Source organism: Pseudorasbora parva, chromosome 2, assembly GCF_024679245.1.
Source record: "Pseudorasbora parva isolate DD20220531a chromosome 2, ASM2467924v1, whole genome shotgun sequence".
NCBI lineage: Eukaryota > Metazoa > Chordata > Actinopteri > Cypriniformes > Gobionidae > Pseudorasbora > Pseudorasbora parva.
The window spans coordinates 4,789,194-4,807,524 of record NC_090173.1 but is presented as its reverse complement, the minus strand read 5'-3'; the positions used below and the strand labels follow the sequence as shown (position 1 = coordinate 4,807,524).

At 38.4% G+C, this 18,331-nt stretch overlaps 1 protein-coding gene and 1 long non-coding RNA gene across 4 annotated transcripts in view; both read right to left on the bottom strand.

The window, feature by feature from the left end:
• The window catches only part of LOC137090647 (uncharacterized), a 188,509-nt gene that overhangs the window by 54,609 nt on the left and 115,569 nt on the right, over window positions 1–18,331 (bottom strand). The gene's annotated exons all lie outside the window — the stretch shown is intronic.
• Window positions 10,034–17,602, bottom strand: LOC137090633 (uncharacterized). 3 transcript variants are annotated; one of them, XR_010907935.1, is made up of 6 exons: window positions 16,646–17,602; window positions 16,494–16,555; window positions 16,144–16,167; window positions 15,897–15,961; window positions 15,404–15,485; window positions 10,034–12,035 (listed from the first exon to the last, which is right to left on the bottom strand). It is a non-coding gene; the product is annotated as an uncharacterized lncRNA (long non-coding RNA). The 3 variants fall into 3 exon arrangements; XR_010907933.1 differs by having other exon boundaries at window positions 11,913–12,035; window positions 16,144–16,555; XR_010907930.1 differs by lacking the exons at window positions 10,034–12,035; window positions 15,404–15,485; window positions 15,897–15,961 and having other exon boundaries at window positions 16,011–16,555; window positions 16,646–17,103; window positions 17,354–17,602.

Here is an 18,331-nt window from a genome sequence, read left to right as displayed (position 1 = left end):
TACTCTCTGTTTTGTTTGTTTGTTTGGTGTTGTCCTGCATATTCCCAGAACCCAGCCTTGGTATTGTTCAGTATGACAGATCTGCATTACCGTTTTCCTGCTTGATTTACCGCCGGAAAAGGGCTGGGACGGTATGGATTTTTTCTTACCGCCGTTGAAAAGCAAGAAATTCCTGTGGTTCAGTGGTAAACGGCTTTTAAACCTGTGATATTTTAAAAAAAAAAAGATAAGTGTGTTTCGCACTCACAACAAAACGCGCAACAGGCATCTTGTAGTGCGACACACACTAATCTTTTTCTATAGTTTGCTCTGTAAATTAATCGAGAGTATAATGCAGATACACTATTTTAAATACTGTAGTCTATTACAGATATATATAGCCTACATTTTAAAATAATAAACGCTCAAACATATTTCATAAGCATGCGTGTTTATTTTTCGTCAGTGAAACAACACATATAGCCTGTAAAACATTTAAATGGTTATAAGTAAATAGTCTTAAGAATATAAGAAAATTCAATATTTGTTTAAAAAAATATTTGTTTTCCCGGCAAAGATGCGTCATGCCAATCTGCGCTTTAAGATGAATGTGCGTCTTCATGTTTTCTCCTGATGCTGCAGAGCAACACTTGTTGTAAAATGTCTGAAGAGAGAATTTTATCTTCCACAGGGTCAAGACATTTAGGCTATATTTGATTATGCACTGCTAGAGAAAACGAAAGTAAAATCAGGGATGAGTCCTTAGGCTATTTGGGTTATTAAAATAACACAATTTAGTTTTTAAGTAGAAAATAGTATTTATGTCAAGAGATAAAATACAGGGTAGCCTATAGTAAATTATATATTTTTATACAAATAAAACAAATCATGATAAAGTGAACATGCTAGTTTTCTAGCAAAAAATATGAAGACTGGAATGTAAACCTTTTTTTTTTTTTTTTTGGTGATGGCGGTGGCGATCTCAGACCCGCGATAGGCATCACGTGACCGCGGTATTGCGGTAAAACGTTAACCGTCCCAGCCCTACTACCAAGCCTGATTCTTTCCAATGTCCGCTCCCTGGCAAACAAAATGGATGAACTTTCAATGATCATTCGTACGCAGAGAGACTTCAGGGACGCCGCCGCTATCTGCCTGTCTGAGACCTGGCTGACTGGAAGTTTCCCAGACTCCATGTTGTAACTAGCTGGATTTTCTCTACACCGTGCAGACCGCACTGCGCACTCACAAAAACTACGTGGAGGTAGGGTTGGCTGTTACATCAGTACTAACGGGTGTTCAGACTGCAAAATCTTGTCACAAACCTGCTCTCCGGTCTCTCACTGTGATGTGTAAGCTCTTCTACTTGCCTCGTGAGTTTTCTTCTGTTGTCCTGAGGGTTATATATATTCCCCCGGATGCCTCTGCTCCGGCTGCTCTGCAGCAACTTGTATATAATATCACGGAGGTAGAAAACAACAATCCCGACGCTGCCATGTTTGTGCAGGGAGATTTCAACCATGTCTCCTTGAGGAAGGCACTCCCCAGATACAAACCCCAAATCCAGATCGCTACCAGGAAGGATAAAACACTGGATCAATGCTATTCCTGAGGCATATCATGCGGTGGCCAGGGCCCCCATGGGTGAGTCCGACCACAACACTATTTTTCTCATACCAAAATATCGACAGAAACTTAAAGTGGCGAAACCAACGGTCAGACTTTTTAGGAAATGGTCCCCACAAGCCATAGACACATTACAGCACTGCTTAGACTCCAGGTTATGAAGTAACTTCTGGTCTGATGGTCAGGATATTAACACCTTCACTTATACTGTCACATCCTATATTCAATTCTGTGAGAGTGTACAAGAGCTGTTCATGTTTTTAATAACAGTAAGCCCTGTTCAATAATGAAGTGAGAGTGCTATGTAAGAAAAAACTGGCTGCTTTTAAGAGTGGTGATATGGTACAATACATATTACTGAAATATGAATTTCAGCGAGCTGTGTTGAAATCCAAGGCTTCCTATAAAGCTAAGCTTGAAAATAAACTACCTGCAAATGACATCAAAGGTGTCTGGCATGGGCTGCAGGACATTACTGACTATAAGATCAAACACCATGCTCCAGTTAGTGACCCATCACTTCCTGTCGTTTTGACAGTGGACGTCACCTGCCCCCTCCCTGTTACAGAGAGCAGGGTGACCATCCACCCACCATCTCTGAGCATGATGTAAGAGTCTTGCTCCGTCAGCAGAAGATCAGGAAAGCGGCGAGGCCTGATGGCGTAATGTCTGCCACTTTAAGACACTGTGCTGATCAACTAACATCTCTCCTCACTTTTATCTTTAACTGGTCTCTCCAACTTGGTATTGTGCCTGCTTGTTTTAAATCTGTTGTGATCATTCCAGTTCCAAAGAAAAATAGAATATCATGTCTTAATGATTATACAGTATTGTTCAAAATAATAGCAGTACAATGTGACTAGGTAATCAAGGTTTTTCATATATTTTTTTATTGCTACGTGGCAAACAAGTTACCAGTAGGTTCAGTAGATTCTCAGAAAACAAATGAGACCCAGCATTCATGATATGCACGCTCTTAAGGCTGTGCAATTGGGCAATTAGTTGAATTAGTTGAAAGGGGTGTGTTCAAAAAAATAGCAGTGTGGCATTCAATCACTGAGGTCATCAATTTTGTGAAGAAACAGGTGTGAATCAGGTGGCCCCTATTTAAGGATGAAGCCAACACTTGTTGAACATGCATTTGAAAGCTGAGGAAAATGGGTCGTTCAAGACATTGTTCAGAAGAACAGCGTACTTTGATTAAAAAGTTGATTAGAGAGGGGAAAACCTATAAAGAGGTGCAAAAAATGATAGGCTGTTCAGCTAAAATGATCTCCAATGCCTTAAAATGGAGAGCAAAACCAGAGAGGCGTGGAAGAAAACGGAAGACAACCATCAAAATGGATAGAAGAATAACCAGAATGGCAAAGGCTCAGCCAATGATCACCTCCAGGATGATCAAAGACAGTCTGGAGTTACCTGTAAGTACTGTGACAGTTAGAAGACGTCTGTGTGAAGCTAATCTATTTTCAAGAATCCCCCGCAAAGTCCCTCTGTTAAAAAAAAGGCATGTGCAGAAGAGGTTACAATTTGCCAAAGAACACATCAACAGGCCTAAAGAGAAATGGAGGAACATTTTGTGGACTGATGAGAGTAAAATTGTTCTTTTTGGGTCTAAGGGCCACAGGCAGTTTGTGAGACGACCCCCAAACTCTGAATTCAAGCCACAGTACACAGTGAAGACAGTGAAGCATGGAGGTGCAAGCATCATGATATGGGCATGTTTCTCCTACTATGGTGTTGGGCCTATTTATCGCATACCAGGGATCATGGATCAGTTTGCATATGTTAAAATACTTGAAAAGGTCATGTTGCCCTATGCTGAAGAGGACATGCCCTTGAAACGGTTGTTTCAACAAGACAATGACCCAAAACACACTAGTAAACGGGCAAAGTCTTGGTTCCAAACCAACAAAATTAATGTTATGGAGTGGCCAGCCCAATCTCCAGACCTTAATCCAATTGAGAACTTGTGGGGTGATATCAAAAATGCTGTTTCTGAAGCAAAACCAAGAAATGTGAATGAATTGTGGAATGTTGTTAAAGAATCATGGAGTGGAATAACAGCTGAGAGATGCCACAAGTTGGTTGACTCCATGCCACACAGATGTCAAGCAGTTTTAAAAAACTGTGGTCATACAACTAAATATTAGTTTAGTGATTCACAGGATTGCTAAATCCCAGAAAAAAATTTTTTTTGTACAAAATAGTTTTGAGTTTGTACAGTCAAAGGTAGACACTGCTATTTTTTTGAACACACCCCTTTCAACTAATTGCCCAATTGCACAGCCTTAAGAGCGTGCATATCATGAATGCTGGGTTTCATTTGTTTTCTGAGAATCTACTGAACCTACTGGTAACTTGTTTGCCACGTAGCAATAAAAAAATATACTAAAAACCTTGATTATTCTGGTTAGTCACATTGTACTGCTATTATTTTGAACAAGACTGTAGGTCTGTGGCCTTAACTTCTGTCATTATGAAAGTGTTTGAGCGTTTGATATGTTAACACCTGTCCAGTATATCGCTTGACCCCCACTAATTTGCTTTATAGAGCTAATAGGGGTGTTGATGATGCAGTCTCACTCTGTTTGCATTTAATTCTTCAACATTTGGAGTTAAAATCTACATATGTTCGGTTACTCTTTGTGGACTTTAGCTCTGCATTCAACACCATCGTTCCTGTAACACTCTCTACAGGAGCTAGGTTTTAGTACATCACTCTGCAAATGGATTTTCAACTTTCTATGCGATAGGAAGCAGGTGGTTAGAATGGGTGATTACGTCTCACAGTCATAGTTTTTGAACACTGGCGACCCTCAGGGCTGCGTCCACTTTTGTACTCCTTATACACACAATTATGTCAATCACACACTAGTTTGACAATACCTCTGTAATTGGTTTTATTACTAATGGAGATGAGTCTGACTACCGCAGAGACATGCAGGGGCTGGTGAAATAGTGCGAAAGCTTTGACTTGATACTTAACACCTGAAAAACCAAAGGAACTGGTAATGGATTTTAAAAGGACCCCTACTCCCCTCCCTACGCTCTCCATTATTGTGGTGGAGGTGGAGAGGGTCACTTCCTTCCAGTTCCTTGGCACCACAATACAGGAATCCTTATCATGGGAGCTCAACGCTAATATTAAGATCAGTAAAGCTCACCAGCGATTCCACTTTCTGCAGCAGCTCAAAAAATGTAAAGTCAGCCGAGTTGCCATGATCCACTTCTATAGGTCAACTATTGTAAGCGTGCTCACTTTTTCCCTGCTTGTCTGGTTCGGTCACACAACCGCTCAGGACAAGCTTTCCGGACCACGGTTCTAGGAGGATTGGAATCTAGCTGGTCCACAAACTCCCAGAAATCTGGAGTCCCCATTCCCCATTGGCATTCCCCATTTATCATCTCTACTAATGGCTAAGTGTATAATATTGTAACTTTATGCTAAGTAATGTTATGTTAGCTATAATAGGCAGCTACATGTGCTAGTGATATATGCTTCATGAAAACATGAACCAAAAAAATGTATAATCAAAATGAAAGATTACCTGTCCAGCAGAAATACAGCCATCAAGGAGTCGTACCGATATTTACTCACGTTTGATTTCTTTGTTTATCCAAAGACTTTCTGTGCATTGCCTTTTCTCGTACGGTCTTCCTTTTTTTGGATTGTTTGCCTTTGCTGACTGTAAAACCTGGCACTGTGAATTTTGAATGCTCTTTCTCTGCCATTATTTTTTCTTTAGCCCCTCCCCCTTTGAAAGTGAAAGTGAAAGTATCCTTTTCGATCGCACCACAGCCGCGCTCGAACATCTGCGTGGAGCCACCATCTTCTCCAAGTATCTCGTGATACGAATATCTCGTGATGCCCTATGGCCTGGACAACAGACCTTCCATCTTCCAGGACTTCATGAATGAGGTGTTCCGAGACTTCCTATGAGGAAAATAAGTATTTGAACACCCTGCTATATTGCTGAAATTGTCATCGTAGGTGCATGGCCACTGTGAGAGACAAAATCTAAAAATTAAAAAAATCCAGAAATCACAATGTATGGTTAACTATTTATTTGTATGATATAGAGCTATATCATTGCAGCTTTCTCACATGCGGATGATCTGAAAACACCAATAAACAAGTAAGCTGCATTTTATCAATCCTCATTTGAGATGTTCTGCTTAAAGTGTCATTCAACCGGTCTGTGTTCTGTCAGGACTCATGAGCTGAACAACTGAACTGCTGTGAGCTGCTGAAATAAGCCAATCAGAGCAGAGCTCATCATTAATATTCATTACGCTTCCAAATAAGGCAAAAACAGAGCATTACATCCTAGGGACAATTTATAGGGTTGTAAATGGACCTGTAAAACTGTATCTGGACAATTTTTGCCCTTAAATAAGCCACATACCCTCTATGTAGATATCAGAGAACAATTTAACATAGTTTCAAATCATTCTAAGGCAGCTTTAAGTTAAGAATGAAAAGCAATATTTCCCCACTGCTGATATGGTAGGGTCTAGAGGAGGTAAATTAAACGAGTAGGAGAAATGTTGAAACAATCTAATACCACCAGATGGAATGGCATCAAAAACAATAGCACATTCATTAGGGGTAATGGGGATGTTAAAACAACTAAGAAATTCTTCATAGTTTAACAAATGGTCATTTTCGTGAAATATCTGCCTCAAACAGCGCTGGAAAAAAGAGAGATTTGTTTTTAACCCAAATATCTCAGTTATTGAGTATTTTTCCATGTTGAAAAGGCATATGACATGTTATGGAGAGAGGGACTTTAAATTAAATTAGAAAAGATGGGCATTGTAGGAAAATGTAATAATTGGATAATGGATTTTTTGTTAAATAGGACCATTCAAGGGTTGGGACTAGTTATTCTAGGATTTTGTCAATTGATAATTGTACACCACAAGGAAGTGTGTGTAGTCCAGTATTATTTATTTAATCATGATTAATGAAAAATGTTCTCAAATTGGACAAGGTATTGGTTAATCCCTGTGTGGACGAGGGTGTGTGGTTTTGAAGTCCATAAAAATGCAGCTGTCCGTCAAATAACGTGCTCCACACGGCTCCGATGGGTTAATAGAGCCTTCTGATTCCAATCGATGCGTTTGTGTAAGAAAAATATCCATATTAAAAACGTTATAAAGGAAACACGCCTGGAAGTCTTCCATTGTAACCCACGGCTGTTTGAGCCACAAGATGGCGCCAGCGTTAAGCTCAGAAGTAGAACCGGTCAAGATAACTCGGATGAGCGGTTGAAGCTAAGTGCATTGTAAGGAAAGCTGTTATAAATATATGGCAAGACCACTGGAATAAGGATTTAAAAGGAAGACATCTGTACAGTATTCGGGATAAAGTGGGGAGTGAGAGGAAAAAAATATGGATCCAGAAGAGATGATACAATTATTCCGAGACTACGCATTGGTCATACCAGATTAAATTATTAAATTATATTTACACTTGATAGGCAGAAGTGAGACAGATGTGTGTATCCATTGTGGGGAGGCAGAAACAGTGGAGCATGTGCTTGTTCACTGTGAAGGATATAAGAATGAACAACATGAGGAAGAACTAAACAAGACGAATGTTTAATTAGCAATAAAAGATTTATTTCAGAGTGCACAGGTACAATCAAAAGTGTGTCCTATTTGAAGGAATGAATGAACATTTATTGCCCCGAGGGGAATTTGTCTTGCACTCAGTGGAGCCGCATTGAACATTTACCACAAACAACAATAAATACCAATAAATACATAGAAAAAGAAAAGACACAACAAACATCTAACCACATTAAAGACGTAGAGAATACACAACATTGACATCTATAACCACAAGATCAACACAGTAATGACAGCGCATCAAATTCATAAAATTAAATAAATAATAATTGGTAAAAAGGTGAACTTTTAAAATATGTGCCTGAGTTTGATTGTTTGGTTTTAGTCCGGGGTCTATCCTCAGGGCCAGATTGAGGGTATACTGTTCGGTGATGGGGAATTATGTTTTTTATTTGGGATCCAGTGATTTTCCTGCTCATCTTAGTCACCCTGTCCAGCATGTTTCTGTTTGGACAGAAAGAGCACACACCCCCCAGCACTGGATATGGCGAAAGTCACCACACACTCTGAATAAAAGTCATATAAAACAATGTCAGTTCTGGTGTCTGCATTAAAACTGCGCAGTTTCCTTAAAAAATTGAGCCTTTGCTGTGATTATAAAATAAATATATATATAGAAAAAAGATAGATAGATAGTAGTTTTCTTTTCCATCATCCTAGGTATTCACACTCCATCCCAGTAGGGGGCGAAAATGCACAAACGCTAGTTTGCCAACCGCCATTAAACTCAAAAGAAGATGAGTTGGCAACCGTTACTTTCGGTACTTTCCATTCATTCATTCAGTAGTCGTTCGAAAAATGCTTTTGCTGGTCAGTTTGTGTATAAATGTATGCGTTTCTTTTAACCAATATTTTCCACTTCTGATGTCATTTCTAGCGAGAAATTACTAATGTAGTAATTAAATATTTGTTTAGTTCTCCCCAAATCCCTTTTTATATGCTGCAGATCATTGATCTGTTACTCTGCCGCAGAAGTCTATTTTAAATGAATTTCGGGAGGAGCCTCATGCACAGACCGCTGCTTTAAGCCATCTTGTCGAGTCGTGTTGCGTTCTCGGAAGGAGTACACATCAGTTATCACACGTGGATTTTAAACAATGGATGTCAATATTTCTGCTCTGCTCTGTATTTTTCTTCTTTGTGGGATTTTATCTTCAGTTCAAGCAGGTAAATAATGTTTACGCTTCCATAAACGGCAGAATTGAAATTTGATAACGAGTTTTGTCATTTAAAAACAGTAATTCATTACAGGTTCAACATGATTATATTCTTGCAGTCTCAAATTAATTTACCCAAAGACTATATCCTACTGGATAAATGATAACTGATTAAATAAACTGAAAAATATTGAAGATGAGTGTTTGATCCCGTTAGAACTGCTTTCAGATCTGGGACTTAGCCTATAATGTCAGAGGACTGCCCTATTGTTCTTCTAAGGATAATTATTATTATTAATATCGCGCGTTTTTGGCATTTTGGGATCTTGAAAACTCTTGAAACTTGCACACGTGTCGGAGTGGGCGGCCAACAGGTCGGACTGAAACCTTTTACCCGGGAAAAACTGGGTCTACCCAGCTAACAAAAAAGGTCCCCAGAACGTCCCCTCTAATGGCTCTGCGAACATCCCTAGGACCTCCATGTGGTCCTCAAAGACGCCTCCATCGGCCGATCGGGACGCTTATGGGACTTTCAGTTGCGTTTTATTCGGTTTTATTTTGCATTTCGGGAAACCAAAGAAAACAGACACGTAGGAATTGTAACGAACAAAGTATATTTATTGTAATTGAACAACTGTAAAGGTGATGTAGGCTACTCTTTCCGTGTGTGTGTGTGTGCGCGCGCGTGTGTGCACACCATGTGCGTACACAATGGACCCAGATAGCACACATACGTCGGGCCGATGTCGGCGCGATGCACAAAGTTCCATCGGAAAGACATCGATCAGAGAGCGTTTGCTAATTGGGACAAAGTCGCCGAGACATCGGCATTTGATCGCGAATGCTGTCCGGCCGACGTGTGGACGATGCAAAACAGCAAATCCTGGCCACTATTCATGGGCTTTCTAGGACCTTTATTTATTTAGGTCGAACCTTTCGGGTTACACCCAGATAGCACACTGGCATAGAATCAACGTTACACTCACGGCATTAAAGACCAACGTCACACACTCCATTCAAAACATCAATCTACGCAGATGATTTACTTACCTTATGCTGAATGACGTTGATGTCAGTTGAGTGAAACACGATGTTGATTTCAGTTTGGTACAGTTAACGTTAACACATTTTCTGTTTTAAAAATAGCAAATACTTAATACTAATAAGATACATCAGCCTGTTTATGTAATAATCACACATAACATTCAGTTAACATTCTTTTAATATTTACAGAGCAGTTACAGATAGCCTACATGTTTAGAGCAAACAATCTATATAAATATTCAATATGACAATATAATAGAAAAGGCATTTAATAGAAAAATATATATAATAGAAAAGGCATTTACATTCAAATACACAAAGAGGTAGGCTATACAGGTACATAAATTAAAAGCAATATTTACTCAAGAACAACTGATCATGTACCAGACACATTATTTTTATTGGAGCACAAAAGGATATGTCAGTCAGAACATAATGAGACTCAAATGACAGGTTCTTTTCTAATGGTGACTGAGACTATGTGACTCTTTTTGTGTTACACAAAATAAATGCATATGGGTGAGTAGATGGTTTATAAAGAAAGCTTACCCTTGAAAATGTAGGGCAGAAGAAAATTGCGATGAATTGGTTTTCTTTTGCAACTATTGCAGCCTACTATCAGCAAGTGTAAACTCCTTGGTGAAAAAGGTGACAAAGATGTAACCCACATTTCCAATAGCATAGAGAAAATATTTTTAATTACTTTAAAAAATAAAATGCATATTATGAGCCAAAAAAGAGGTTTAAACCACACTGAAAAGTCATTATTAAATACCGATGAGAAGGATGCAATACTAGTGAAACTGGAAAATAAAAGTTTGACCATTGGACGAGAAATACTGATCGAGTCCGCAAAGTCCAGCCAATCTCTTGAATTAAATATCAATTGTTTATATATTGACTACAAACAGAATTAATAGTTGTTAATGAAATAGGTTTGGCATTGGTAAATTGAGACTGGAAAAAATATAACCAGAACATCGACTCAAACTATGCATGTGCTGTATAATATCGAGTATTATTTTAGCAAAACTAACCACTGCTGACAGTGCAGAAAATTTCAGTAAAGTCACTAAGAAAATGTATTAGGATTTGTAAACTTGTAGTTTTCTTTTCTCTCACAAACACAACAGTTACATTTGTACTAATCCTATTCTACAAATCACAAATTAATAAAATCGTGGGCTCATTTTTTCCATCAAGGGGAAAAAAATCATACTCACGATCTCACATCATCTAACAAGTAAAATTTGTCCATGGCTTCACACTTTTGATACATGTGTGCACCAAACGCAGAATAAAGGTACGGTCACACTACACTTTACATTACATTGACGAGAAACCTTTGTATTAAAGTCAAGTAGATATTTTTTTTATATTTTGAATATACTGTTTTTAAATGTTGAATTCATGTTTATATAAAGACTGCAGAGCATGAAGTCATATCATGTTTTGTCATGTTTTTATCATTTGTTAATTTGTAGAATAGGACTTGTGCACCACCAGAAAATAATTTGAAAAGGTTTAACTGTTGTGTTCTTTGTGAGAAAGAAAAGTTTGCAACTTCTAAAAAAAACATTTTCTCTGACTTTAAGGGTGCTTTCACACCTGCCTCATTTAGTTCAGTTGAATCGTACTAGAGTTCATTTTCCTCTTTGGTGCGGTTCGTTTGGTGAAAGCAGCAATCGCACTCGGGTGCGCACCAAAAGCGGACTAAACAAGCGTACCGAGACCTCCTTGAAGAGCTGATCTCGGTGCGCTTTCAAACGAACTCTGGAGGTGGTGAGAACGTAATCCGGCCTCGAACAGAACCAACTGCAAAAGTACTGATAATATTTTGACTAAACCAGCTGCCATAGTTAGCTGCGCTGACATTATGTGCATGACATTATTACCTGATAGATCGTTGGAAATATTTTCGGAATGAGCGTGTCAGAGTTAAGAATAATTAATGCACGCCTCTGATTGAAGTGACGAGTGATGTGCGCTCGCCGTCTGCAGTGCGTTGTTTTCAAGTCGCATCCGCGCTTCATTATAGAAAGGTATTGTTTGCATACTGTGGTTAATACACAATATGTAGTAGATTATGGCCAGGGACAAAACCTGCCCGCAGTCGTCTTTTTTATAATGTTATAGTTTGCTGGCTTTTCCTCTTCTGTTGAAATTTTCCCACAAAGTAAATTCTGACCAATCGAAAAGCAGTTTAGATAATACACCATGGCCAATGAGTGATGTGGATGTTGTCACGTGTTTCAACTGGTTCGGACCAAAGCAATCAGTGTGGTGTGAAAAGGAACCAAAAAAGCTGTAAAATGCAACAATGTATTATTTAATTGTTTGGCCTTGGTTCGGACCAAATTAACTGAACAAGAGATGTGAAAGCACCCTAAGTGCACTGATGTGTGACTATTCTTTACAATTACAAATCCCACTGTCACAGGTGTTCAGTTTTTCTATAATAATACCCTCACAGAATAGGGTATTGATCAGCCATCCATGCAAAAGCAGAGGTCAGTGTGGTGGACTGTTGGTACATCTGTCCAGGCAAACATTTGATGTCTTCATGCCTTCAACTGGGGATTCCCAGAGAACCTGTAACAAAAATAGTACAGTTCATACTCATTACAAAGTATTGAATCTGGTTACACAAATTATCATACAAGGTTCAATTTAACTTTAGCTCAATATACAATATTTGCAGCATAATATTGCACAAAAGGCACGGTTTTGTCTTGCACTCTGAATATTCCATTAATTTTGGCAATTTGTGACAAGCAGTGACATTGTCACATTTTCTTCTCTATTCAATTTTTATACAAAATGAATGATTAATGTAAAATAGAAATAATTACATAACTAAACTGGAAATCTATCCCTATTAGGGATGTCACAATTCTCAATATAATATTGAAACATTCGGTACGACACCCTTGGATCAGTAGGCGCTTGTGTATTGCATTCATTTCTGTGCATTTTATTTCTCTCTGAATTGGCTCTGTTTTGTGTGCCAATGAGTCTATGCTGATATGAGCAAAATATCCAATCACGATGCACTAAAGTTAGGGGGTGTTTAGCCACGGATGCAATGCTGGTGTCTTAGGCCGGGGACACACTGCAAGCATGTCGTGAGCGCCTCGGCTGCGTGGCGTGTCCGTTTTTATTTCGGCTCCCATGTTAACCGGTTAGCACTTGCATACTGCCTGCGTCAGCCGCGCGGCTCACGCGCAGTCCGAGCCGCGCGGAAAACGCATGCATGCTTCAAATAGAAGAGACGCCTATTTTTCACGCAACACGCGAGCGTGTTGGAAGCGTTTCTAGGCAAAATAGCATAGGAAAAGATGTTTATATGCCATTTTGACACGAATACATATTAATAAATGGCATTTTCATGTTTGAAAGTCTTTAGGTTAACATAAATGCAGATATAGGCCTACTTGTAATACTAAAAAACAACATAATTATCGATTTTGAAATATTAAACCTTTCAATACAGAACGAAATATTCTGTAGCCTATTTTGCCGTCAATACCATAGATATGTATGGTCAATAGGCTACTGCCGACGTTGTCTTTGCTGTATCAATAGGCAATATATTTATATTTAACATGAAGTATAGGGCTTCCCAGCAGCAGCAGCGCCGCGTCAGACACGCTTCTGGTGTGCAAAGACAGAGAAAACGCCAGGCAGCCGCCCCGCGGCTGGCACGCAGCAGAAACACCACGCTTGCAGTGTGTCTCCGGCCTTAGAGCGGTGAAGTGAGGCTGCAGTGCGCACCACCATCATTTAAACCTGTGGTGTGGGTGGGGTGTGCGATATAGAGTTAAAGAGTTACTTCACCCAAAATTAACCCAATAAATTCTGTCATAATTCCTCATGTGGTTGGCCAGCCGTCAGACCTCCGTTCATCTTCACACACAGATGAAGATATTAGTGTTGAAATCCGATGATTTGATTTGATTTAATGGTTTATTTGAAAGGGGACAGTGCAATTTCATAAAACACATGAACAAACATGGTTAAAAAAGCCAGAATTAGCCAAAAGGCTATTTTTCATCTGTAGTCCCCTGGCCAAGATGTAAAAAAAGCAATTAAATACATATTAAAATATGTATCAGATGGCTCAGAAAGGCCTTCATTGACACCAATGTCATTTCCTCTCTCAAGGCCCATAAAGGCACTAAAGACGTCGTTACAAAGCCCATCTCACTACAGCGGCTCTATAATCATTTTATGATAGTAAAGTAGTAAGTAAGGTAGTACTTTTTCAAAGTTCAGGAACTTTCGAGGGCGGGACTTGGGCGCTGAACATGCTGATTGGTTGAGCTCACGCAGCATTTTATTTCAACCGCGCGTTCGTCTCAGCCATCTCACGTGCAATGTCCGTAATAGCTGATAATAATATACATTGTCATTTTAAATCTAGCTTTACAAGCTTTCTGAATATGCTGCTGAATCTGCATATTAGTGCTCTTTTCTGTCATAACCAGCAAAAGCAGCACAGCTTGAATCTCTTCCATACTCGTTATTAATTTTTTTTCACCATGTAAACGACCTGACCGATTACTTTTAAGTGTGTGTCCTTACATGACGTGACAGCGCGCGCCGCGCTCATGTTGACAAGAGAGAATAGTTAATTTTTCTGAGGGGTAAACATTTTATTTCGTAAGTTATGAAGATAATGTTGGAGTAATGAGACAGCGTATATTGCCCCAGGCAGTTTTTACTTTAACTGCGCCTGACAGAAGATTTTTTTTCTGAGATGATTATTACACTTTACAACAAATAAAATAGAAATCACGTGACTTTGACGATCCGAATCATGATTCGATACTGATTCATAACGGTTCGAAGCTTAAGGAAGCGGTGTTTTGAAATCAGCCATCACTATATAAGTCGTTATTTTGCTTTTTTTGGCGGACAAAAACTATTCTCATCGCTTCATAAAATTAGTGTAGAACCACTGTAGTGAGATTTTTCATTTTTGGGTGAACTAACCCATTAAATTCATATAACAAGATTATAACAGATAATTCCATTAGATTTTGAAAAATGTAATTCAATTTTGTGGAAAAGTTTTCCTTAATTTAAGTTCGTTCAATAACTTTGTTTTTGAGTGTATTTTCCAAGACTAACAATGTAACATTAAATCTATCAAAATAAATTAAAGGGATAGTTCACCCAAAAATGAAAATGTGATGTTAATCTACTGACCCGCAGGGCATCTGAGATGTAGGTGTGTTTGTTTTTTCAGTAGAACTCAAATGAAGATTTTTAACTCAACCATTGCTCGTATAATGCATGTCAATAGGGTGTATTGACATGCATTATATGAGCGATATTAATCCATATTAAACCCTGTGGTTTGTGGCTACACATCGAAACGATCGGTTTCTGTGATAAAAACACAACTGTATTTGTTATTTTTTTACCTCATATAAGACGAATCTCATTTAGGATGAGTAGGTCAAAATCCCGGCGCGAACGTAGATGCCTCATTCAACCGATCCATCGAGGCACTAATAAGGCATATATCTATGATCGCACCGGGTTTTGACCTTCTTAGATGGAACTAATGGCGTTGGGAACACTAGATGAGATTCGTCTGATATGAGGTAAAAAATAACACAAATACTGGTGTGCTTCTCACAGAAAGCGATCGTTTTGTGTTTTAAGACATCAATGTGTCGCCACGAGCCTCAGGGTTTAATATGGATTCGTATGTCTGTGTGTGTTTTACTCTCATAGAAATACACCCCATTGACATGCATTATATGAGCAACGGCTAAGTTAAAAATCTTCATTTGTGTTCTACTGAAGAAATAAACACACCTACATCTCGGAAGCCCAGCAGATAAACAGCACAGTCTAATTTTTTGAGTGAACTATACCTTTAATACAGATTGAAGCCTGTTGTTTTCAGTCTTTTGATCTGGGATAGTGGCAGCTATTGGGAAACTCACCATCTTCATGTACTAATTGTAGATGTCATCAAGGCCTTGTCCTGAAGAATCTCAGCACCAAACGCTGGGCTTTATATCTGATCTGGTAAAAAGAGCACAGCAATAACTGTAAGAACTCTAATGATATATCTTTACCCTCTGACACTGTATTGTGATATAATTCAAACATTTTAGAGGCTAATAGTATGAGCAGTGAGTACGCTGAAAAATAACTTAAATGCCTAAAGTTGTTGACCGCCTGAACCACAGTCAGCATTTAAAGTATTTAAGTATTTAGTAAAAGTATTTAAGACCATAACATCCTGTTATCATAATAGTTAATCATAAATACAAACTATAACACATTACATTTGTCACCTTGTCTAATTTTGCTGATTATTTTACCCTAAAGGCTTTTCAGGCGGTCTTACTGTAACAACATGGAGTTAATGTTTTTAAAATGTACAGACCCCCAACTTTTGAACAGTAGTATAATTTTTGAGGTTTTGCTTACCAGTCATCTAGTTTTTAGCCTGAGATTTTCTTCAACAGGAGTGCAGGCCATCAGCATGGAAGAATCTAGGAACATAAACAATTTATCACAGAGCCTATATAATGTCAGGCTTATTAGAAGGAAACAAGATAGAGCAGAGGTGAAACGCAGATAAGAGAAAGTAGAATATGCAGAGTATACATACAATAATTTCTTAACATAATTTGTTTTAGGCTTACTTCATTTTACATTGCTCAGTGTTACTTACGTGTGGTTGTCAGAACCTTGCAAACTGTAATAAAAAATAATTTTGCAAAAGAAAATAACATGCATGGTGATGTAGGTAAAATATTTATTATGGTAACACTTTGGTAAGGGAAACATTCACTTAACTTTTGCCTCAAATTCATAATTTACTGCTTAATAGATAGTAAGGTATTTGTTGTAGCAAGTTTAGTTAGATACCAGGAAGAATTTAGGGATGTTGTAGTATAAGGTCATGCATTAATATGTGCTTAATAATACTAATAAACAGCAAATGTGCAAGCTAAGAATTGTTCACCTTACTAAAGTGTTACCTTTTGTAGAAAAAATACTAAAGATCTAATGAGATTTTACCCTTCTGTCAGCAGCCCATGGGACCATCCTTTGCCTCCGTTGTTGTATTATTTTTTTTTTTACTGAAATCACAGGGGGGAAAAAATTAACGTAATTGGTATTAAATAATTAAACATTAAATGTAATTTAGGTTGTTGTTGTTGTTTTTTTACCGTGACAGATCATTTCATTTGATTTTGGCGTTTCCTGTAATAACATTAACTTATAGTGAAGTTAGGTTAAATAAATTAGCTCACTTCCAATAACCCATTGACAGACTACCAGCAAACCTAAAAAAAACTATCAAAGCCTCTCTTCTGCACATAAAGACGTGATTAAAAACTCACTTTCATTAGAGCTAAAGTATATTAGCAAACTGCTAATAAAAAACGGTTGAGATGCTAACGGACTTTTTCAAAGACACTGAACAATTTTAATAAAGTAAATATTCGACAGAAGCGTGTCAATTACAGTAAGAAACGTGTACGGAACAGTTTTATATTATTTGTGTAATGTTTATGGACTAAACTTACCTGAAAGCAGCGAAAATAACAGGAGCGTGTCCGTTACTGTGCTGTTGCTGGCTTGCTGCAAACTCCGGCCCGTTTCCATGGTAACTTCCAGTGTTTGACTGTTCAACGCACGCCCGTCAAAGTCACGCAGCAGCATTACGTAAATAAACACGTACATTACCAATTTAATGAACAGTCAGTTTATTTATCAGATGATGACAAATGTTCAGACAGTTTGGCAACCCAAAAAACTTTGGCACAAGAGTATGCACCATTTCTGACTAAAAACTGTGAGGAATATTCTTGGAGTGAAAACTGCGATTACAAACTGCCTGTTTTTTTTTCTGATTTCCTCAAGTGAAAATTTACCTAAAACCCACAGATGGCGTCGCGTCGCTTCGTCTTTCTCTCGGGTTGGTGGCAAAGAGATGAATGGGCATCATGAGCAAACAACAGATAAACACAGCATCGGCCTCCAGTATATTGGGCCGACCCAAAGCCGACGAGCTGGAAATAAAGCGATATTCGCGTATGCCTGGCCGATACTTATTCGATGTTATGATTTGGAGGCCGACGTCCGCTCTGGGGCCGACGTCGGCCAGACGTATGTGTGCTATCTGGGGAGTAGCCGCAGGCAGCTGGGGTTTTTACCTAAAACAAAATTAACACATTCAGCTTATGATTTTATGTCTCGTATCATAGTTTGTCCCTTTAAAAAAAAGACCATATGGTCCAAATTAGCCTATAGCGCACATTGAAAGATAACATGAGGCCGTCCCAATTTAGGCTTTTGTCTTTTCCCTCAGTGTGTATTTACTTTGGAAAGTTCGATATGTAAGCCCTATATTTGTCAAAATCAGATAAAGTTGTCTCATTTCAGCTCAACAAAGTGTTACAGTTTGCATCTGTAAGTTAAAATAAGCCGAGGACACACGAGCCGAGTAACGACTGTTACAGGAAGGAAACCTTTTAAAATGTACAATTTTCATATTTTACATATTTTAAACTTTACAAGAACAACAATTGTTATGGTAGCTAATGTCTGCTAATCTAAAATTATAAATATCCTTTTCGACCGACGAAAAGAAACTAAAAGCCCCCTCTGAGGTAATCCGAGACATCCGGCAGGACCGTCCCAGCAAACACAGCAACGTTGTAAAAACGTTTTTTTCATGTTGTGAAAAGGTCGCGATAACGTTTTTATCCGACGTATTTAATACGACAGATGTCGGGTTTTTTTCACGTTATAAATACGTTTTTTCACAACGTTACAGAAACGTTCTTATAACGTCTTTATCACGTTGCCACGTCTCCTTGTAACGTTGCAGAAACGTCTTTATCACGTTA